A 25362-nucleotide genomic window follows, 5' to 3' on the forward strand; every position below is an offset into this window, starting at 1 on the left:
TCAGAGAAAGAGGGACTCGGATTTACTATCTCCCCTTCTTCCTCTCCCTACCCCACCTTCCTATTTCTATTTCCTTCCCTTTCAATTAGCGTTTCTAAGCTAAACTGATCCTCCCAATCCCCCTCTTACCATCAGAGGGGAAAAAGGCTGATCAGTCAAGCTCAGGGAAAAAAAACAGCTACAATAATAATCATTAAGGAGGGAGAGTTACAAATTTTAGCAAGGCACTGTATATGTATTACTCAAAAAACTTGCATTAAGTTAACCTTTTAAAATATAATGACTTAATTTTAAAAGTTGAGACAGTTAAACCTAATGTTAAGGAGGCAGCAGAAAAAAGGAAGCAGAGAGAAATGGTCCCTATAAAAAAGAAGGGGTAAAGGACTAAATTCCCCCTAGAATGTTACAACTTTAGATTAATACATCTAAGAGATAATGTTAGTTTTTATGTTACTATATGTTCTAGAGAATTGTAACAATTTTCTTAATCCCTCTCTTACCATCAGAGGGGAAAAAGGCTGATTAATTAAACCTGGAAAAAAAAAAAAAAAAAAACAGCCACAATAATAAGGACAGAGTTAATTAAAGAGGGAAAGTTACAAATTTTAGCAAGGCACTGTATATGTATTACTCAAAAAACTTGCATAAAGTTAACCTAGAAATAATTTAATTTTAAGAGTTGAGACAATTAAACCTAATGATAGAATGGCCTAAAAGAAAAATGAGTAGATTTGCCTAGGGAGTGAAAGGGAATACACTTTTTTAAGGAGGCAGCAGGAAAAAGGGAGCAGAGAGAAATGGTCCCTATAAGAAGAAGGGGTGAGGGGCTACATTCCCCCTAGGATGTTACTAGCTTAGATTAATACATCTAAGAGATAATGTTAGTTTTTATATTACTTTGTTGACCACAATGCAAGCAAGTATAGTTCAATCAAATAAAGAATAAGTTTTATATAAAAAAAAAGAATTGAAAAGTTCTAGGACTTGTATTTCTTGTTGCTTCGGTTTCTTTTTCCCCTCTTCTCTATTTCTTCTTCCCCCAGCTCTATTCCCTCCTATTTCTTCGAATCTTTTAACTGTTTTATGCTTTCTGTATATTCCTTGTTGTGTAAGCAGGTTTTGTCTTCTTAGGTGCTTCCTTTTTTCCCTCCTATATCTTTCTGTCCTGCGTTTCTGTATTACAACCTGCTGTTACAGCAAAATATAATATTTGGCATTGAGTGTAATATTGCAGTTAGTGTTGTAGGAGGAAGAAGAAGCGAGAATAAAAGTTATGTAGAGTCAGTGTTTATACAACAAGTGAGGAAGAGTTCTATGATTCTGTCCCCTTGAAACAAATTTTTAAGGGCTTAGTCCACTTTTAACCCCTCTTCTCCAACCACCAAGCTCAAAACACAGTCCCAATCAGCTCACCTTGCCCACTGCCACCGAGTATATGCTGGAACTTCCAAGTACAAGGAATTCTGCGATACGGATGCCTTCGCCTTGTCTTTCTCCTCCGTGGAATGGTCTCCGCTCGTCGAAAATCAATACCTCCTCCTCTCTCGCAGCACCAGTGGGAGAGGAGGGACAGACACAGGCCGCCGGTTGTAGAGAGCGGCTTGGTAGGTGGTGCGGAGTGTACAGGTATGTCGGTGTTCCCGCGTTCCCTCGGGATAGCAGCAGGCTTCGTTCTCACCCCCTCTCTCGCAGCACCGGTGGGAGAGGAGGGACAGACACAGGCCGCCGGTTGTAGAAAGCGGCTTGGTAGGTGGAGCGGAGTGTGCAAGTGTGTCGGTGTTCCCGCGTTACCTCGGGATAACAGAAGGCTTTGATCTCACCCCCTCTCTCGCAGCACCGGTGGGAGAGGGGGAATTCAAGCACAGGTGCACAGCCGGGGCTCAGCGGGAAGCCGGGAACAAGGTGTCAGCAGATTCAGCCGGAGAGTGAGTGATCAACGTCTCCGTTAGGCAAAGACAATCTCTTTCAGCAGTAACAGGTGCGGCTAGGCAGTGGGGGATTTTAAGACCGGGAAGGTGAAGAGTACCAAGGGAGAAGAGGGAACAGAGGCAGGAACTTTTAGAAAAAAGAAAGTGTCTCTCAAAATTACTGGAGAAAATAGAGACGTCCAGGGGGGGGGGGCTGAAGGAATTAAATTATAGTCACTGGGAATTTGTGGTGAGTGACAAAAAGTTAATCAGGGTGGCAAAGTCCAAGCCAGCAAGGCTTGTAGTAGAAACAGTGCAATGTAAGGGCACTGTTGGGTTCCAAGAGCGGTGTTTCTAACTGTCCAAGTAGCAGCCCCAGTAATTGGGGTGAGGCGCGCAGGGTTTACCGCCAACAGCTGAAGGGACTGGAGCAGAGAGCACAGCAGAAGTTACATGCTCCTCCTCCACCGGAACCAAGAACATGCAATTTTAAACAACTTTCTAATTTACTTCTAATTTGCTTAATTCTCTTGATATACTTTGCAAAAAAAAAAAAAAGCATATCTAGATAGGCTCAGTAGCTGCTTATTGGTTGCTGCACATAGATGTCTCATGTGATTGGCTCATCCATGTACATTGCTATTTCTAATGAATGAAGCAAATTGCATAATAGAAGTAAATTGGAATGTTGTTCAAAATTGTATTCTCTACTTGAATCATGAAAGAAAAATGTTGTGTTTAGTGTCCCTTTAAGGAGCAAAACCAGCTATTTCAAAATTAAAAACAAACATCAAAGAACAGTTTCCCATACATTTAATACTCTGCAGCAGGTAAGTAATTTGGAACTCATTAAGGGGAAACGCATTGTATACACAGTGCCCCTTTAATTTCAGCTCACTGTCCCTTTTAGCCTGCCCTGTGCTTTTTCAGTTTTCAGGACTGGAAAATCCTCAAACGTCATTTACAGGAAAAGGGGGCAAAGAAAATAATATCAGTATATTGCAAAGTTGTTTTACTATGCGCAACAAAGTGTTTAACATCCCTTTAATCATTTCTTGTTAATCTTTAGTTCTGCTAGCAGTTACTTAGGCAACTGTTATTGGCCAGGAATATTGTTCTGTGGGAAAGACAGGTATATTAAGAGTTTTGTCTTTTTTTAAATGTATTTAATTAGCTTTTTGATACAATTCCTGCTTGGCATGTTCTATTGGAGGGTGGAATCACCAGTTTTTATAGGTAGTCTCTATAATAACACTTTGGTTTGTACAAATTACTTTAACAATATTTTTTTTTAATTATTATTATTAATTAAAAGTAACATTTTTGATGCAGAGTGCATATAATCCTGCTCTTTTTTTTTTGTAATTGTAGCATTTACATTAAAGTGCCAATGCACTAGTAACAGCTGTGAAGATTTGATTGTATTCAAAGCTGCTGCAGAAATACCCTTTCAAATTTTGGTTCCCCCCAATTTGGATGTCTCTTGTTGTATTTACATTCTCAGTATAAGGGCCAGATTTCAAGAGGAGAACTAATTAACGCTCCCGCTTGAGAGTTAACTGCGCTGGAAGTAAGCTTTTTGCGATCGTCGGGTTGTGCTTGTATTATAAGTTGAAAGTAAACTATTTTTACTCTAACCTGACAAGAGCAAAAACCTGAAGTTATTGCAAATATCCACTGCACATTCGCGTATTCCCCATAAACGTGAATGGAGAAAAATAAGTGGGGGGGAAAAACCTAATGCTTTACTCTCGCGCAAACACAATCGCATATTCTCATCTGGACTAACCCGACATGATTTTTCACATTCCAATACTAATTAATGCTCAAGCGGGAGTGTTAATTAGTGCTCTTCACATAGCATAATATGTTCTATTTATTCATAAATACACATTTCTACATATATCTGATGGTATTTTGTTACAATATACTGTATATATATATACCTTTGACTATGTGTATCATTTGATACAGCACCCTGGTACTTGCTTGCCTTCAACTGGAGGATTAGAGTGCAGGCCCTTGCTTTGGATGTTATATATATATATATATATATATATATATATATATATATTTTAATACTAGAGCTTGGGAGCACTCAGAATGCTTAGGGTTCTGTGCTAGCAATCCCAATTAGATATATAATAAATTAAAGAGAAAGAGCTCTACCAAATCTAGAGAGCTAAAGCGTATTATAGGCTGCACCATATACCGCCCACACTTGTATTAATAGAAACGATATCCTAAACAGGTATGCTTGACATATACATCTTTATTAAAACCTCAGCCAAAAACAGATGCTGAAAAGATAGCCAATAACAAAAAGTCAAGTGTAGTGCACTACTAGATTGTGATTCATGCTAGCATATTGAAAATTTGGAGCCGGCTCATGAAACGTTCTCCTCTGTTACCGGGCACTTGAGTGTTAAAACACGCTCCGGTCATTAATATACAGATTGCCTTTCTTGATTCCCTTTAGTAATATTGTTTTTCATCCGGTACCGGATTTCAAATAATTATCTGAGAGTCAATATTGGCAAATAGCTATCAGTAACTCCAATCATATGTGATGTTACAACAATCTTCAGGGTGCAAGGCTTACTGCTGCACAGCTTACCTTCACTATCTTCACACACTAAGCGGGTATTACCTGACCGGATCTCTTCCGCTGTGTGTCTCACTGTGATGTATGCGGCCAATGCAGCTCTTCACTTGCCCAAATTATTACACTTGAAATCGATATCGCCAACTTCACAGCTCTTTCAGCATGCTGGCGTCTTCCACGCTGTGTCTGTTCAAAACATTACGCGTTTCGCCCCTCCCCCTTTCCGGGCTGAACTCAGGGCTTCATCAGATAGGACTGAACCTATGAACTAATAAAAGTACTTTTTGCTTATTAAGACCTGTGAGTGCCTCTTCCTTTTGAGAAGTTTATATATATATATATATATATATATATATATATATATATAAAACGTTGTATAGATTGTTGTATAGATATATAGAGATATATATAGGAAAATATATTTCAAAATGCATATAACATATTCTGTTATGTGCATAACATTGGAATGTGAAATATTTACAGTAAATAAATAGTTAAAGCCTTTATTAAATATGAATATTGCATAAATATTTTTTTTTCATGTTTTCATCTACTTAAAGGGACATTAAACACTAAATAAACGCTAGACAGAATGATGCAATCAGAGAAAAGATTAGTTTTAGAATAATATGTAGATGTATTTTTTTAAGTTTCATTAGTTGTTTAAATATAGAACAAATAAGTGTAAAGTTTTACACCTAGTTTTAGAGTTCTGCGTTAGCCTTAAAAAGCAGCGTTAAGGGGTCCTAACGCTGCTTTTTAACGCCCGCTGTATTACGAGTCTGGCAGGAAAGGGTCTACCGCTCACTTTTCTTCCGCAACTTTTGGCTACCGCAAATCCCCTTACGTCAATTGCGTATCCTATCTTTTCTATGGGATTTGCCTAACGCCGGTATTACGAGTCTTGGAAGAAGTGAGCGGTACAGCCTCTACCGCCCAAAAAATGTCAGTAGTTAAGAGTTTTATGGGCTAATGCCGGGAACATAAAGCTCTTAACTACAGTGCTACAAAGTACACTAACACCCATAAACTACCTATGAACCCCTAAACTGAGGCCCCCCACATAGCAAACCCTATAATAAAATTATTTAACCTATAATCTGCCGACTGGACATCGCCGCCACCTACATTATACCTATGAACCCCTAATCTGCTGTCCCTAACATCGCCGACACCTATATTATATTTATTAACCCCTAATCTGCCCCCCAACGTCACTACCACCTACCTACACTTATTAACCCCTAATCTGCCGACCAGACATCGCCGCCACTATAATAAATGTATTAACCCCTAAACCGCCGCACTCCCACCTCGCAAACACTATAATAAATGTTATTAACCCCTAATCTGCCCTCCATAACATCGCCGCCACCTACCTACAATTATTAACCCCTAATCTCCCGCCCCCAACGTCGCCGCTACTATAATAAAGTTATTAACCCCTAAACCTAAGTCTAACCCTAACACCCCCCCTAAGTTAAATATAATTTAAATAAATCTAAATAAATTTACTATAATTAAATAAATTAATCCTATTTAAAACTAAATACTTACCTATAAAATAAACCCTAATATAGCTACAATATAACTAATAGTTACATTGTAGCTATTTTAGGATTTTTTTTTTACAGGTAAAAGAGCTGATTACTTTGGGGCAATGCCCCGCAAAAAGCCCTTTTAAGGGCTTGTAAAAGAGCTGATTACTTTTGTAATTTAGTATAGGGTAGGGAATTTTATTATTTGGGGGGCTTTTTTATTTTATTAGGGGGCTTAGATTAGGTGTAATTAGATTAAAATTCTTGTAATATTTTTTTATTTTTTGTAATTTTGTGTTTTGTTTTTTTTGTACTATAGTTTAGTTTATTTAATTGTATTTTAGTTTAGATAATTGTAGGTAATTTATTTAATTAATTTATTGATAGTGTAGTGTTAGGTGTAATTGTAACTTAGGTTAGGATTTATTTTACAGGTATTTTTATAATTATTTTAACTAGGTAGCTATTAAATACTTATTAACTATTTAATAGCTATTGTACCTAGTTAAAATAAATACAAAGTTGCCTGTAAAATAAATATAAATCCTAAAATAGCTACAATGTAACTATTAGTTATATTGTAGCTATATTGGGGTTTATTTTATAGGTAAGTATTTAGTTTTAAATAGGATTAATTTATTTAATTATAGTAAATTTATTTAGATTTATTTAAATTATATTTAATTTAGGGGGTGTTAGAGTTAGACTTAGGTTTAGGGGTTAATAACTTTATTATAGTAGCGGCGACATTGGGGGTGGGAGATTAGGGGTTAATAATTGTAGGTAGGTGGCGGCGATGTTATGGAGGGCAGATTAGGGGTTAATAAAATCTATTATAGTGTTTGCGAGGCGGGAGTGCGGCAGTTTAGGGGTTAATACATTTATTATAGTGGCAGCGATGTCTGGTCGGCAGATTAGGGGTTAATAAGTGTAGGTAGGTGGCAGTGACGTTGGGGGGGCAGATTAGGGGTTAATAAATATAATATAGGTGTCGGCGATGTTAGGGACAGCAGATTAGGGGTTCATAGGTATAATGTAGGTGGCGGCGATGTCCGGTCGGCAGATTATGGGTTAAATAATTTTATTATAGGGTTTGCGATGTGGGGGGGCCTCAGTTTAGGGGTTCATAGGTAGTTTATGGGTGTTAGTGTACTTTGTAGCACTGGGGGGGTGTTAGGGTTAGGGTTAGACTTAGGTTTAGGGGTTAATAACTTTATTATAGTAGCGGCAACATTGGGGGCGGCAGATTAGGGGTTAATAATTGTAGGTAGGTTGCAGCGACATGGGGGGCAGATTAGGGGTTAATAAGTGTAAGGTTAGGGGTGTTTAGACTCGGGGTTCATGTTAGGGTGTTAGGTGTAGACTTAGAAAGTGTTTCCCCATAGGAAACAATGGGGCTGCGTTAGGAGCTGAACGCTGCTTTTTTGCAGGTGTTAGTTTTTTTTTCAGCCAGCTCAGCCCCTTTGTTTCCTATGGGGATATCGTGCACAAGCACGTTTTTCCAGCTTACCGCTACCGTAAGCAACGCTGGTATTGAGGGTTGAAGTGGAGCTAAATTTGGCTCAACGCTCACTTTTCTGAGGCTAACGCAGCCATTCAGAAAACTCGGAATACCAGCGTTGTCTTAAGGGTGCGCTGGAAAAAAAGGCTCATTAGCACCGCACAGCTTTACCGACAAAACTCCAAATCTAGGCGTTAGTGTCTATAAAACAATGGGAGCTGCCATGTTGTAACGTAGATTACCTTCTCTGCTATGGCCAATCAGAGAAAGTTATAAATAGGTCACTAGAGTGTGCAGCCAATGACTGTGTGGAATATAACAGTGTTCTGCACAATTTCAGAATAAAATTACACGAAAAGGGGACAACATAAATAATGAAAGTATATTGCAGAGTTTTTATCTATATATATATATATATATATATATATATATATATATATACGTGTACATATGTATTTATGTGTTTATGTATATATGTCTGTAAATACATATGTACACATATAAATACATATATACACATATAAATACATATATACACATATAAATACATATGTACACATATAAATACATATATACACATATAATTACATATGTACACATATAAATACATATATACACATATAAATACATATATACACATATAAATACATATGTACACATATAAATACATATATACACATATAAATACATATGTACACATATAAATACATATATACACATATAAATACATATGTACACATATAAATACATATGTACACATATAAATACATATGTACACATATAAATACATATGTACACATATAAATACATATGTACACATATAAATACATATATACACATATAAATACATATATACACATATAAATACATATGTACACATATAAATACATATATACACATATAAATACATATGTACACATATAAATACATATATACACATATAAATACATATGTACACATATACAGACATCTTTAGACATGTATGTATCTCTATGTTAAAGTCCTTTGCAGCCTTTTGTTTTCTATCACCTGAGACCTCGTATGTTTGAGCCCTTATAACTTTTGTGTGGAATATTTATTTTTTCATATATTTTATTAAACATTGTTACTATGAGTGTAACTGTACTTTGTAAGGTATTTTTTTATGCGTTTTGTTTCACTTTTTAGTTTTGTGAAACAGTTAACCAGCGCTCTAAGGAAGCAGTAATCCTTCTAGAATAAATCGCGATTGCGCTCAAGTGATCACGTTTACTTTCATCTCATAATACAAACAATAAGCCAGATGAGCGCAAACACCTGCGATAAACCCCTTATCGTTTGCGCGCAGACATTGTCTTAGTAAATGGAGTTCATTCAGCAGAGGGGGCTGTTACTAGTGGTGTTCCTCAGGGGTCAGTTCTGGGGCCTGTTTTGTTTAACATATTTATCTGCGATATCAGCAAAGGGCTACAGGGGAAAGTATGTCTCTTTGCAGATGATACAAAAATTTGCAACAGAGTGGATGTTCCAGGGGGGGTAGACAAAATGAGAAGTGATATACAACAATTGGAGGATTGGACAAACGACTGGGATCTAAAGTTTAACACAGCAAAGTGTAAAATAATGCATTTAGGGAAGAAAAATCCAAATGTTAATTACAGACTCAATGACACTTTACTGACTGTTACAGACGAGGAACAGGACTTGGGAATTATTATTTCAGATGATTTAAAACTTAGTAAACAATGTAGTAAGGCAGCGAGTAAGGCTAGCAGAATGCTTGGATGTATTGGTAGAGGTATTTGCAGCAGAAATAGTAAGGTTCTTATGCCACTTTATAGATCATTAGTTAGGCCTCATCTTGAGTATTGTGTGCAGTTCTGGAGGCCATATCTTCAGAAGGATATTAACAAACTTGAATCTGTGCAAAGGAGGGCTACCAAAATGGTACATGGTCTAAAAAATAAAACTTACCAGGATAGGCTCAATGACCTAAATATGTATAGCTTAGAGGAGAGAAGGGAAAGAGGTGATATGATAGCAACTTTCAAGTACATTAAAGGGTTTAGTAAAACTGAGGCTGTGGGTATTTTACATAAAATGGAAAATTCAAGAACAAGGGGTCATGAGCTCAAGCTAAAGGGTAGTAGATTCAGGAGTAAATTGAGGAAGCACTTCTTTACAGAAAGAGTGATTGATTTATGGAATAAACTTCCTCAAGAGGTAGTAGCAACAAACACTGTGGGGGACTTTAAAAATGCATGGGACAAGCATAGGGCTATCCTACGAACTAGATAAGTTTATACTGTTAGGTAAGGTGGGGCAGACTTGCTGGGCCTATGGCTCTTATCTGCCGTCAATATCTATGTTTCTATATAATTGCTTCTTCACTCTGGCCCGAAGTGTTTTTTCAACAAGGAAAATCAGCTTTTTCAAATGACAAAACAAAGGCAAAGCAGATATTTCCAAACATTTTAATACACTCCAGCAGTGAAAGGAATATGAAACGCAAAAATGTTCTTTTGTGATTCAGACAGGTAATACAATTTAACGTTTCCAGTTTACTTCTATTACCAAATTTATTTTGTTCCCATGATATTCTGTGTTGAAGAGATACCTAGGTAGCATCTGGTGTGCTACATGACAGGAAATAGTGCTGCCATATAGTGCTCTTGCTAATAGATAACATTCTTAAAAAGCTGCTGCTATATAGTGCTCCAGACAGGTGCACGCTCCTAAGCTTATGTTGCTGCTTTTCAGCAAAAGATACAAACAGATCGAAGAAAATTTGATAATAGCAGTAAATTAGAAAGTTGTTTAAAATCACATGCTCTGTCTGAATCACGAAAGAAATTTTTTTGGGTTTCTTATCCCTTTAAAATGGATTATTGGGATCATATTAATAATTGTCCCTTAAAGTGAATGTAAATTTAGATGATTAAAAACAGGGGCACTTTAATTCATCAAAATTTACATTTCACTCGTGTTGTGAAAATACTTACCTTTTAATCTTGACAGCCGCTGCATCGCTTCCCCCGCCCCCATCGCAAAGTCTCTTCCTGGCTGGGTCTAAAATGAGGAAACCGGCTTCCTCCAATCACTGCGTTAAATGAGACACTGATTCCCCCAGGGGGGGAAGCCGTGATTGGAGGATGACTGATCCGTCAATTCTGACGTATGAAGAGGTTTGTGACAACTGGGGGAATCGCTGGAGCGGCTGTCATGATTAAAAGATAAATATATTCACAACACGAGTGAAATGTAAATTTTAAAGAATTAAAGTGCCCCTGTTTTTAATCAGATTTTTAAAAACCGTGCACTTTATCATCTAAATGTTATATTCACTTTAAAGGGGGAGAATTGCACTTTTGAGAATTCTATTTGTATCTCTTTCCTTGGCGTAATATAGAATATATTCAAAGAGTCAATTAGTGGTTGTTCCAGCAAGAAAATAAAAGCAGCAATGTTCAGTGTATGAGGTGGTCCATGGATTTAGTTAATGCAGAGTGGACAAGGCCTCATATGATCCAAAGCAGTTCAGGGGTTTTACTGGTAATTAGGTGTCTGTTGCTAACTATGGGAGGGGCTGGGAGGAGCTATTTTGTGCCCTGTGCCAACCATAATTATATCTTTATTATAAGCCAGTTTCATGTTTAGTGGTGGGTGCTGAGCGGGACTTGTACCTCCATTCATTAAAGTAAGACCCCTGAAACCTTGCTGTGAATTTGTGAAGTAGCAATTTTTTTACTTGTCAAGCTCTATAGAAGACAGAGGACAAATAGAAATTAACATAAATACATATATAGGAAGTGGAAGAAAGAAAATATTATAGTCTAGGACTAGGACCAGATTATATTCGCTGTTATATACTGTAGATAACTCATTGGAACTACTTTTGGCAAATCATAAAGTATCTACTGCATTGAAACCTTTTATTGGCTACTAAGCTTGCAGCACAGGAATGTGAGATAATATGCTGTGCTACAGAATTGCGCAGCACTATACAAATAAATAATAATAATAATGTTGTGTAGTTTAAAGTTGAATCACATGACTAAAGGGTAACACCCATAGGCAGCTGCCTGCATTACCTAATGACAAATCTACCCCAGGCTACTGGATTTTTCTAGATAATTATTATTATACTTAGTGCATGACTTGTAGGGTCTGGTAATCTTTAAAGGACACAGTACAATCAGAAAATAAGGCAGCGCTAATGTGACTTATTAAGCCTACAGAATATACATATATGAAAAATATAAATATTATAAATAATTGAGCAGGCAGTAAATAATAGATATATAATAATACAAGTACAGTGCTCACTTTAGTGAAAAATACAAATCAGATATACAGGGAGTGCAGAATTATTAGGCAAGTTGTATTTTTGAGGATTAATTTTATTATTGAACAACAACCATGTTCTCAATGAACCCAAAAAACTCATTAATATCAAAGCTGAATAGTTTTGGAAGTAGTTTTTAGTTTTAGCTATTTTAGGGGGATATCTGTGTGTGCAGGTGACTATTACTGTGCATAATTATTAGGCAACTTAACAAAAAACAAATATATACCCATTTCAATTATTTATTTTTACCATTGAAACCAATATAACATCTCAACATTCACAAATATACATTTCTGACATTCAAAAACAAAACAAAAACAAATCAGTGACCAATATAGCCACCTTTCTTTGCAAGGACACTCAAAAGCCTGCCATCCATGGATTCTGTCAGTGTTTTGATCTGTTCACCATCAACATTGCATGCAGCAGCAACCACAGCCTCCCAGACACTGTTCAGAGAGGTGTACTGTTTTCCCTCCTTGTAAATCTCACATTTGATGATGGACCACAGGTTCTCAATGGGGTTCAGATCAGGTGAACAAGGAGGCCATGTCATTAGATTTTCTTCTTTTATACCCTTTCTTGCCAGCCACGCTGTGGAGTACTTGGACGCGTGTGATGGAGCATTGTCCTGCATGAAAATCATGTTTTTCTTGAAGGATGCAGACTTCTTCCTGTACCACTGCTTGAAGAAGGTGTCTTCCAGAAACTGGCAGTAGGAATGGGAGTTGAGCTTGACTCCATCCTCAACACGAAAAGGCCCCACAAGCTCATCTTTGATGATACCAGCCCAAACCAGTACTCCACCTCCACCTTGCTGGCGTCTGAGTTGGACTGGAGCTCTCTGCCCTTTACCAATCCAGCCACGGGCCCATCCATCTGGCCCATCAAGACTCACTCTCATTTCATCAGTCCATAAAACCTTAGAAAAATCAGTCTTGAGATATTTCTTGGCCCAGTCTTGACGTTTCAGCTTGTGTGTCTTGTTCAGTGGTGGTCGTCTTTCAGCCTTTCTTACCTTGGCCATGTCTCTGAGTATTGCACACCTTGTGCTTTTGGGCACTCCAGTGATGTTGCAGCTCTGAAATATGGCCAAACTGGTGGCAAGTGGCATCTTGGCAGCTGCACGCTTGACTTTTCTCAGTTCATGGGCAGTTATTTTGCGCCTTGGTTTTTCCACACGCTTCTTGCGACCCTGTTGACGATTTTGAATGAAACGCTTGATTGTTCGATGATCACGCTTCAGAAGCTTTGCAATTTTAAGAGTGCTGCATCCCTCTGCAAGATATCTCACTATTTTTTACTTTTCTGAGCCTGTCAAGTCCTTCTTTTGACCCATTTTGCCAAAGGAAAGGAAGTTGCCTAATAATTATGCACACCTGATATAGGGTGTTGATGTCATTAGACCACACCCCTTCTCATTACAGAGATGCACATCACCTAATATGCTTAATTGGTAGTAGGCTTTCGAGCCTATACAGCTTGGAGTAAGACAACATGCATAAAGAGGATGATGTGGTCAAAATACTCATTTGCCTAATAATTCTGCACTCCCTGTATTGTACAGTGCTCACTTTAGTGAAAAATACAAATCGCATAGATTGTAGAACGTGCTACAAAATTTTCAACCTAGTATCTGGAATTCCTGCGATACCTTTCCTGGAGACCGTGATTCAGGGGTGTGGCTATGACGTGAAAGGTATTGCGGGAATTTCAGATACTAGGCGGAATATTTTGTAGCACGATCTACAATCTATCTGCATCCATCAGGACTCAATATCGGTATATACCGCCCACTATATACATATTGTGGACAGATACCTTAGTGACTATTAGAGGGGAGCGATATTGTGGCTTTCTAAATTTGTCTTATATGCTTTTAATAAATATTTGTTACATTTTATATTCGGAGTATTGCTGGCTGAATACCAGGTAACTATTAGTATAAAACCAGGTGTGCGTCATCTCCAGAGCCTAGTAGGCTCATCAAGTGTGATTAACCCCTTGGCGGCGCTGTTTCAATATATTGTCACTAACGGCTAGATTACGAGTTGCCGGTCCTAACGCTGCTTTTTAACGCCCGCTGGTATTACGAGTCTTGAAGTTACAGGCTCACCACTCACTTTTTTGGCCAGACTTGGAAATACCGCAAATCCACTTACGTAAATTGCGTATCCTCTTTTTTCAATGGGACTTGCATAGCACCGGTATTACGAGTCTGCCAAAAAGTGAGCGGAACAGCCAATAGAATGCCAGCTCAATCCTATTGGCTGATTGGATCAGCCAATAGGATTGAACTTCAATCCTATTGGCTGATTGCATCAGCCAATAGGCTTTTTCTACCTTAATTCCAATTGGCTGATAGAATTCTATCAGCCAATCAGAATTGAAGGGACGCCATCTTGGATGACGTCATTTAAAGGAATCTTCATTCAGTGTTAGCCGTCGGAAGGAAGAGGATGCGCCGAGTCGGATGTATTGAAGATGGAGTCGCTCCGCGCCGGATGGATGAAGATAGAAGATGCCATCTGGATGAAGACTTCTGCCCGTCTGGAGGACCACTTCGCCCGACTTGGATGAAGACTTCTCCCGGCTTCGTTGAGGACTTCGGCCCTGTTGGATGAAGACGTCTCCTGGTAAGGTGATCTTCAAGGGGTTAGTGTTAGGTTTTTTTAAGGGGTATTGGGTGGGTTTTAGAGTAGGGTTGGTTGTGTGGGTGGTGGGTTTTAAAGTTGGGGGGGATTTGTAATTTTTTTTACAGGTAAAAGAGCTGATTACTTTGGGGCAATACCCCACAAAAGGCCCTTTTAAGGGCTATTTGTAATTTAGTATAGGGTAGGGATTTTTTTATTTTGGGGGGGCATTTTTATTTTGTTAGGGGGATTAGATTAGTTGTAATTAGCTTAAAAATCTTGTAATTTGTTTATTATTTTCTGCAATTTAGTGGAGGGGGGGGTTTGTACTTTAGCTAATTTTATTTAATTGTATTTAATTTAGGGAAATAATTTAATTATAGTGTAGTGTTAGGTGTTAGTGTAACATAGGTTAGGTTTTATTTTACAGGTACTTTTGTATTTATTTTAGCTAGGTAGTTATTAAATAGTTAATAACTATTTAATAACAATTCTACCTAGTTAAAATAAATACAAACTTGCCTGTAAAATAAAAATAAAACCTAAGATAGCTACAATGTAACTATTAGTTATATTATAGCTATCTTAGGGTTTATTTTACAGATAAGTATTTAGATTTAAATAGGAATAATTTAGTTAATGATAGGAATTTTATTTAGATTTATTTAAATTATATTTAAGTTAGGGGGGTTAGGGTTATGGTTAGACTTAAGTTTAGGGGTTAATAAATTTAGAATAGTGGCGGCGACGTTGGGGGCGGCAGATTAGGGGTTAATAAATATAATGTAGGTGATGGCGATGTTGGGGGCAGCAGATTAGGGGTTCATAAGTATAATGCAGGTGGCGGCGGTGTCTGGAGCGGCAGATTAGGGGTTAATAGTTATAATGTAGGTGTCGGGGGTGTCGAGGGCGGCAGATTAGGGGTTAATAAGTGTAGGTAGGTGGCGGCGACATTTGGGGGCGGCAGATTTGGGGTTAATAAATATAATGTAGGTGTCGGCGATGTTGGGGGCAGCAGATTAGGGGTTCATAAGTATAATGTAGGTGGCGGCGGTGTCCGGAGCAGCAGATTAGGGGTTAATAGTTATAATGTAGGTGTCAGCGATGTCGAGGGCGGCAGATTAGGGTTAATAAATGTAAGATTAGGGGTGTTTAGACTCTGGGTTCATGTTAGGGTGTTAGGTGTAAACATAAATTTTATTTCCCCATAGGAATCAATGGGGCTGCGTTAAGGAGTTTAGACGCTGCTTTTTTGCAGGCGTTAGACTTTTTTTTCAGCCGGCTCTCCCCGTTGAGTTCTATGGGGAAATAGTGCACAAGCACATTACACGAGCTCACCGCTTACGTAAGCAGCGCTGGTATTGGAGTGCGGTAATGAGCAAAATTTTGCTCAACGCTCAATTCTTGTCTGGTTTGTAAAAACCCGTAATACCAGCGCTGTCTGTAAGTGAGCGGTGAGCATAAACTGCTCGTTAGCACCGCACAGCCTCTAACGCAAAACTCTTAATCTAGGTGTAAGACTGTACTTTACTATATTATTTTTCTTTTTCATTTTGAGGCAAGAAGATACCAGAAATAATGAAGTTGCACATTTACTTTGATAATGAAGATTCAATATATAAACATACCTTTATTATATATATTGCTTATTTATTTACTTGTCACTTTTTAAGTAACGATTAATAGATATATGTATACACAATATATAGAACATTTTATAGACACAAGTCCCCGTATAGAGATCTATAATATTTTCAATAAAATAGTCACAGAAAGTTCCAATACCTTGGATTGTTGTTTGAGTGGTGTGTTGTCTCCCCTTCTATCTCCAATGTTGTCTGCAATCTGTTTAGATTTTTCCTTCAAAACCGACACCGGTGCCTGGGACACTTCACTAGTTATAACCCTCCCTATAACTCCTCCTATTGCACCATATAACCCTCCCTATAACTCCTCCTATTGCACCATATAACCCTCCCTATAACTCCTCCTATTGCACCATATAACCCTCCCTATAACTCCTCCTTTTACACCATATAACCCTCCCTATAACTCCTCCTATCACTTTATATAACCCTCCCTATAACTCCTCCTATTGCACCATATAACCCTACCTATAACTCCTCCTATTGCACCATATAACCCTCCCTATAACTCCTCCTATCACTTTATATAACCCTCCCTATAATTCCTCCTATCGCTTTATATAACCCTCCCTATAACTCCTCCTATTGCACCATATAACCTTACCTATAACTTCTCCTATTGCACCATATAACCCTCTCTATAACTCCTCCTATTGCACCATATAACCCTCCCTATAACTCCTCCTATTGTACCATATAACCCTCCCTATAACTCCTCCTATTGCACCATATAACCCTCCCTATAACTCCTATTGCACCATAAAACCCTCCCTATAACTCCTCCTATCGCTTTATATAACCCTCCATATAACTCCTCCTATTGCATCATATAACCCTTCATATAACTCCTCCTATTGCTCCATATAACGGTCCCTATAACTCCTCCTATTGCACCATATAACCCTCCCAATAACTCCTCCTATTGCTCCATATATCCCTCCTTAAAACTCCTATTGCTCCATTTAACCCTCCCTATAACTCCTCATATTGCACCATATAACCCTCCCTATAACTCCTCCTATTGCCCCATATAACCCTCCCTATAGCTCCTATAGCTCCATATAACACTCCCTATAACTCCTCCTATTGCACAATATAACCCTACCTATAAATCCTCCTATTGCTCCATATAACACTCCCTATTGCTCCTCCTATTGCACCATATAACCCTCCCTATAACTCCTCCTATCGCTTTATATAACCCTCCCTATAACTCCACCTATTACACCATATAACCCTCCCTATAACTCCTCCTATTGCACCATATAACCCTCCCTATAACTCCTCCTATTGCACCATATAACCCTCCCTATAACTCCTCCTATTGCTCCATATAACTCTCCTTAAAACTCATAGTGCTCCATATAACCCTCCATATAACTCCTCCTATTGCACCATATAACCCTCCCTATAACTCCTCCTATTGCTCCATATAACCCTCCCTATAACTACTCACATTGCCCCATATAACCCTCCCTATGACTCCTCCTATAGCTCCATATAACACTCCCTATAACTCCTCCTATTGCTCCATATAACTCTCCTTAAAACTCATATTGCTCCATATAACCCTCCCTATAACTCCTCCTATTGCACCATATAACCCTCCCTATAACTCCTCCTATTGCTCCATATAACCCTCCTTAAAACTCCTATTGCTCCATTTAACCCTCCCTATAACTCCTCATATTGCACCATATAACCCTCCCTATAACTACTCCTATTGCCCCATATAACCCTTCCTATAACTCCTCCTATAGCTCCATATAACACTCCCTATAACTCCTCCTATTGCACAATATAACCCTCCATATAACTCCTCCTATTACTCCATATAACCCTCCCTATAACTCCTCCTATTGCTCCATATAACCCTCCTTATAACTTCTATCGCTCCATTTAACCCTCCCTATAACTCCTCATATTGCACCATATAACCCTCCCTATAACTACTCCTATTGCCCCATATAACCCTCCATATAACTCCTCCTATTACTCCATATAACCCTCCCTATAACTCCTCCTATTGCTCCATATAACCCTCCTTATAACTTCTATCGCTCCATTTAACCCTCCCTATAACTCCTCATATTGCACCATATAACCCTCCCTATAACTACTCCTATTGCACCATATAACCCTCCCTATAACGCCTCCTATTGCTCCATATAACCCTCCCTATAACTCCTATTGCACCATAAAACCCTCCCTATAACTCCTCCTATCGCTTTATATAACCCTCCCTATAACTCCTCCTATTGCACCATATAACCTTACCTATAACTTCTCCTATTGCACCATATAACCCTCTCTATAACTCCTCCTATTGCACCATATAACCCTCCCTATAACTCCTCCTATTGTACCATATAACCCTCCCTATAACTCCTCCTATTGCACCATATAACCCTCCCTATAACTCCTATTGCACCATAAAACCCTCCCTATAACTCCTCCTATCGCTTTATATAACCCTCCATATAACTCCTCCTATTGCATCATATAACCCTTCATATAACTCCTCCTATTGCTCCATATAACGGTCCCTATAACTCCTCCTATTGCACCATATAACCCTCCCAATTACTCCTCCTATTGCTCCATATATCCCTCCTTAAAACTCCTATTGCTCCATTTAACCCTCCCTATAACTCCTCATATTGCACCATATAACCCTCCCTATAACTCCTCCTATTGCCCCATATAACCCTCCCTATAGCTCCTATAGCTCCATATAACACTCCCTATAACTCCTCCTATTGCACAATATAACCCTACCTATAAATCCTCCTATTGCTCCATATAACCCTCCCTATTGCTCCTCCTATTGCACCATATAACCCTCCCTATAACTCCTCCTATCGCTTTATATAACCCTCCCTATAACTCCACCTATTACACCATATAACCCTCCCTATAACTCCTCCTATTGCACCATATAACCCTCCCTATAACTCCTCCTATTGCACCATATAACCCTCCCTATAACTCCTCCTATTGCTCCATATAACTCTCCTTAAAACTCATAGTGCTCCATATAACCCTCCATATAACTCCTCCTATTGCACCATATAACCCTCCCTATAACTCCTCCTATTGCTCCATATAACCCTCCCTATAACTACTCACATTGCCCCATATAACCCTCCCTATGACTCCTCCTATAGCTCCATATAACACTCCCTATAACTCCTCCTATTGCTCCATATAACTCTCCTTAAAACTCATATTGCTCCATATAACCCTCCCTATAACTCCTCCTATTGCACCATATAACCCTCCCTATAACTCCTCCTATTGCTCCATATAACCCTCCTTAAAACTCCTATTGCTCCATTTAACCCTCCCTATAACTCCTCATATTGCACCATATAACCCTCCCTATAACTACTCCTATTGCCCCATATAACCCTTCCTATAACTCCTCCTATAGCTCCATATAACACTCCCTATAACTCCTCCTATTGCACAATATAACCCTCCATATAACTCCTCCTATTACTCCATATAACCCTCCCTATAACTCCTCCTATTGCTCCATATAACCCTCCTTATAACTTCTATCGCTCCATTTAACCCTCCCTATAACTCCTCATATTGCACCATATAACCCTCCCTATAACTACTCCTATTGCCCCATATAACCCTCCATATAACTCCTCCTATTACTCCATATAACCCTCCCTATAACTCCTCCTATTGCTCCATATAACCCTCCTTATAACTTCTATCGCTCCATTTAACCCTCCCTATAACTCCTCATATTGCACCATATAACCCTCCCTATAACTACTCCTATTGCACCATATAACCCTCCCTATAACGCCTCCTATTGCTCCATATAACCCTCCTTAAAACTCCTATTGCTCCATTTAACCCTCCCTATAACTCCTCCTATTGCACCATATAACCCTCCCTATAACTACTCCTATTGCCCCATATAACCCTCCCTATAACTCCTCCTATTGCCCCATATAACCCTCCCTATAACTCCTCCTATTGCCCCATATAACCCTCCCTATAACTACTCCTATTGCCCCATATAACCCTCCCTATAACTCCTCATATTGCACCATATAACCCTCCCTATAACTCCTATTGCACCATAAAACCCTCCCTATAACTCCTCCTATCGCTTTATATAACCCTCCATATAACTCCTCCTATTGCATCATATAACCCTTCATATAACTCCTCCTATTGCTCCATATAACGGTCCCTATAACTCCTCCTATTGCACCATATAACCCTCCTAATAACTCCTCCTATTGCTCCATATATCCCTCCTTAAAACTCCTATTGCTCCATTTAACCCTCCCTATAACTCCTCATATTGCACCATATAACCCTCCCTATAACTCCTCCTATTGCCCCATATAACCCTCCCTATAGCTCCTATAGCTCCATATAACACTCCCTATAACTCCTCCTATTGCACAATATAACCCTACCTATAAATCCTCCTATTGCTCAATATAACCCTCCCTATTGCTCCTCCTATTGCACCATATAACCCTCCCTATAACTCCTCCTATCGCTTTATATAACCCTCCCTATAACTCCACCTATTACACCATATAACCCTCCCTATAACTCCTCCTATTGCACCATATAACCCTCCCTATAACTCCTCCTATTGCACCATATAACCCTCCCTATAACTTCTCCTATTGCTCCATATAACTCTCCTTAAAACTCATATTGCTCCATATAACCCTCCATATAACTCCTCCTATTGCACCATATAACCCTCCCTATAACTCCTCCTATAGCTCCATATAACACTCCCTATAACTCCTCCTATTGCTCCATATAACTCTCCTTAAAACTCATATTGCTCCATATAACCCTCCCTATAACTCCTCCTATTGCACCATATAACCCTCCCTATAACTCCTCCTATTGCACCATATAACCCTCCCTATAACTCCTCCTATTGCTCCATATAACCCTCCTTAAAACTCCTATTGCTCCATTTAACCCTCCCTATAACTCCTCATATTGCACCATATAACCCTCCCTATAACTACTCCTATTGCCCCATATAACCCTCCCTATAACTCCTCCTATAGCTCCATATAACACTCCCTATAACTCCTCTTATTGCACAATATAACCCTCCATATAACTCCTCCTATAACTCCATATAACCCTCCCTATAACTCCTCCTATTGCTCCATATAACCCTCCTTAAAACTCCTATCGCTCCATTTAACCCTTCCTATAACTCCTCATATTGCACCATATAACCCTCCCTATAACTACTCCTATTGCCCCATATAACCCTCCCTATAACTCCTCCTATAGCTCCATATAACACTCCCTATAACTCCTCCTATTGCACCATATAACCCTCCCTATAACTCCTCCTATTGCTCCATATAACCCTCCTTAAAACTCCTATTGCTCAATTTAACCCTCGATATAACTCCTCCTATTGCACCATATAACCCTCCCTATAACTACTCCTATTGCCCCATATAACCCTCCCTATAACTCCTCCTATTGCCCCATATAACCCTCCCTATAACTCCTCCTATTGCCCCATATAACCCTCCCTATAACTACTCCTATTGCCCCATATAACCCTCCCTATAACTCCTCATATTGCACCATATAACCCTCCCTATAACTCCTCCTATTGCACCATATAACCCTCACTATAACTCCACCTATTGCCCCATATAACCCTCCCTATAACTCCTCCTATAGCTCCATATAACACTCCCTATAACTCCTCCTATTGCACAATATAACCCTCCATATAACTCCTCCTATTACTCCATATAACCCTCCCTATAACTCCTCCTATTGCCCCATATAACCCTCCCTATAACTACTCCTATTGCCCCATATAACCCTCCCTATAACTCCTCCTATAGCTCCATATAACACTCCCTATAACTCCTCCTATTGCACAATTTAACCCTCCATATAACTCCTCCTATTACTCCATATAACCCTCCCTATAACTCCTCCTATTGCTCCATATAACCCTCCTTAAAACTCCTATCGCTCCATTTAACCCTCCCTATAACTCCTCATATTGCACCATATAACCCTCCCTATAACTACTCCTATTGCCCCATATAACCCTCCCTATAACTCCTCCTATAGCTCCATATAACACTCCCTATAACTCCTCCTATTGCACCATATAACCCTCCCTATAACTCCTCCTATTGCTCCATATAACCCTCCTTAAAACTCCTATTGCTCAATTTAACCCTCCCTATAACTCCTCCTATTGCACCATATAACCCTCCCTATAACTACTCCTATTGCCCCATATAACCCTCCCTATAACTCCTCCTATTGCCCCATATAACCCTCCCTATAACTACTCCTATTGCCCCATATAACCCTCCCTATAACTCCTCATATTGCACCATATAACCCTCCCTATAACTCCTCCTATTGCACCATATAACCCTCCCTATAACTCCTCCTATAGCTCCATATAACACTCCCTATAACTCCTCCTATTGCACAATTTAACCCTTCATATAACTCCTCCTATTACTCCATATAACTCTCCCTATAACTCCTCCTATTGCTCCATATAACCCTCCCTATAACTACTCACATTGCCCCATATAACCCTCCCTATAACTCCTCTTATTACACCATATAACCCTACCTATAACTCCTCCTATTGCACCATATAACCCTCCCTATAACTACTCACATTGCCCCATATAACCCTCCCTATAACTCCTCTTATTACACCATATAACTCTCCCTATAACTCCTCCTATTGCTCCATATAATCCTCCCTATAACTACTCACATTGCCCCATATAACCCTCCCTATAACTCCTCTTATTACACCATATTGCCCTCCCTATAACTCCTCCTATTACTCCGTATAACCCTCCCTATAACTCCTATTGGTCCATATAACCCTCCCTATAACTACTCATAATGCACCATATAACTCTTCCTATAACTCCTCCTATTACACCATATAACCCTCACTATAATTTCTCCTATTGCTCCATATAACAGTCATCGTTTTGCTATGTATATAATCTCTCTCTCTCTCTCTCTCTCTCTCTCTCTCTATAAATATATATATATATACAGTAATTTGTGCTATTGTACCATATACTCTCTCCAAAAACACTCCTCCTAATATACTACTGTAATATTTCTACTAGTGACTTTCTCTATTAAATCTTAATTTTCAGTTGTTGAGTGTACACAGAATGTCTGATACTTGCAACAACGGTGATGTCACCTTGTCATTAGATGTTTCAGTGTCAGAAACAGATGACTTTGAGATGTGTTGTTTGGTCTGGAGTGAAATAAACTCCTCTCTTCTCTCCCACATTTGGGGTCTCGGCTCAGACAGAATTTCAGGATAATATTGTGCTTGGCAGAGTGTCACATTCCTGGTCCTTACTTTGGAGAAAGAGGAGAGAAATAGCCGTGACGCATTGAGAGTGCGATTATCTGATAGGAATCACAAAGGGAGGAAGAGTTGTCACTAAGCCAATAGACGTTTATTACTGCCACATTATCACTCATAAAAAAATCCTTGTCTAAAAATATGATGTAATGCAGTGTGTGTGTGTATATATAGCTATATTTATATTTATCTATCTATCTATATGTGTGTGCTTACATACAGGGCCAGATTACTAGTGGAACGCTAATTAACGCTCGAGCGTTAATATCGCTAGAAATAAGCTTTTTATGCTCATCCGGTTGCACTCATATTATGAGTTGAAAGTAAACTGTTTTAGCTCTCGCGCTAACCCGACGAGAGCAAAAAGCCGAGGTTACAATATCGCGTGCGCGTTCACGTATTCCCCCATATAAGTCAATGGAGAAAAAAAGTGGTAAAAAACCCAACTCGTGCGCAAACCCGATCACATATTCTCAATTGAGCTAACCAGACATGAAAATATTAATATTTCACATTCCAATGTTCTTCACAAAACAGATTATTTTCTATTTATTAATAATTAAATATTTCTACCTGTATCTGATGGTCTTTTGGTAATATATATATTTATATAAAATGATAATATATAGGTATAGATATATACAGATATATATATATAGGAATATCTATTTAAAAATAATTAGAACATATTCTGCTATGTGCAGAACATCGGAATGTGAAATATTTACAGTAAAAACACACTATAACTCTTTGTTAAATATGAATATTGCATAAATATGATTTTACATGTTTTTATCTACTCAACTGCAAAGGGTTCCAATGCAATTCTATATATGTCTATATATGTATTTATCTGTTTTTTATGTGTTTATATGTGTATATATGTCTGTAAATATATATATATATATATAAACATATAAATTCATAAATACATATGTGTATATATATATATATATATATATGTATATATATATATATATATATATATATATATATATATATATATATATATAGTTATAAATATACAGTACCTGTATGTTACGGGTATAGTAATAAATCCAGGTAATCCTAGGATTACCCGGGTAAAACTGACATTACCCAAATGGCTGTGGGTTAAAGCCCGATAATGTAATTCTCTCATCTACACTATTTTTTTCCCCTCCACCTGGGGGGTTCAAGGAACCTTGGGGAATGAGATTTAAAAGGGGGCACCCCAGGCAGTGGCAAATAAGGTAGTGAAGAAGATCATACATTGGGCTTTACCCACAGCCGCTTGTGTAATGTCCATTTTACCTGGGTAATCCTAGGATTAACCAATATCTGACTTTACCCATAACATATATACGTTGATTGGAGTAGCCGTGTTAGTCCAGATATTTAGATATCAAAATAACAAGAGTATTGCATTGAGCAATGATACTTTATTGGACTAACTATACATTTATAAGTTGACAAGCTTTCGGAAGAGTTCCTTCCTTTATCAAGTCAGTATTGCTCCAGACTTGATAAAGGAAGGAACTCTTCCGAAAGCTTGTCATCTTATAAATGTATAGTTAGTCCAATAAATAAAGTATCATTGCTCAATGCAATACTCTTGTTATTTTGATATCTATCTATCTATACATATACAGGTGGCCCTCGTTTTACAATGGTTCAATTTACACCGTTTCAGAATAACAACCTTTTTTTCCAGTCATGTGACTGCTATTGAAAAGCATTGAGAAGCAGTGCATTTATTAAAATAGCCAGTAGGTGGAGCTGTCCTCTTGTGTTGCAGTAAAGCCAAGCAAGCTG

This window comes from Bombina bombina, chromosome 12, assembly GCF_027579735.1.
Source record: "Bombina bombina isolate aBomBom1 chromosome 12, aBomBom1.pri, whole genome shotgun sequence".
Taxonomy (NCBI): domain Eukaryota; kingdom Metazoa; phylum Chordata; class Amphibia; order Anura; family Bombinatoridae; genus Bombina; species Bombina bombina.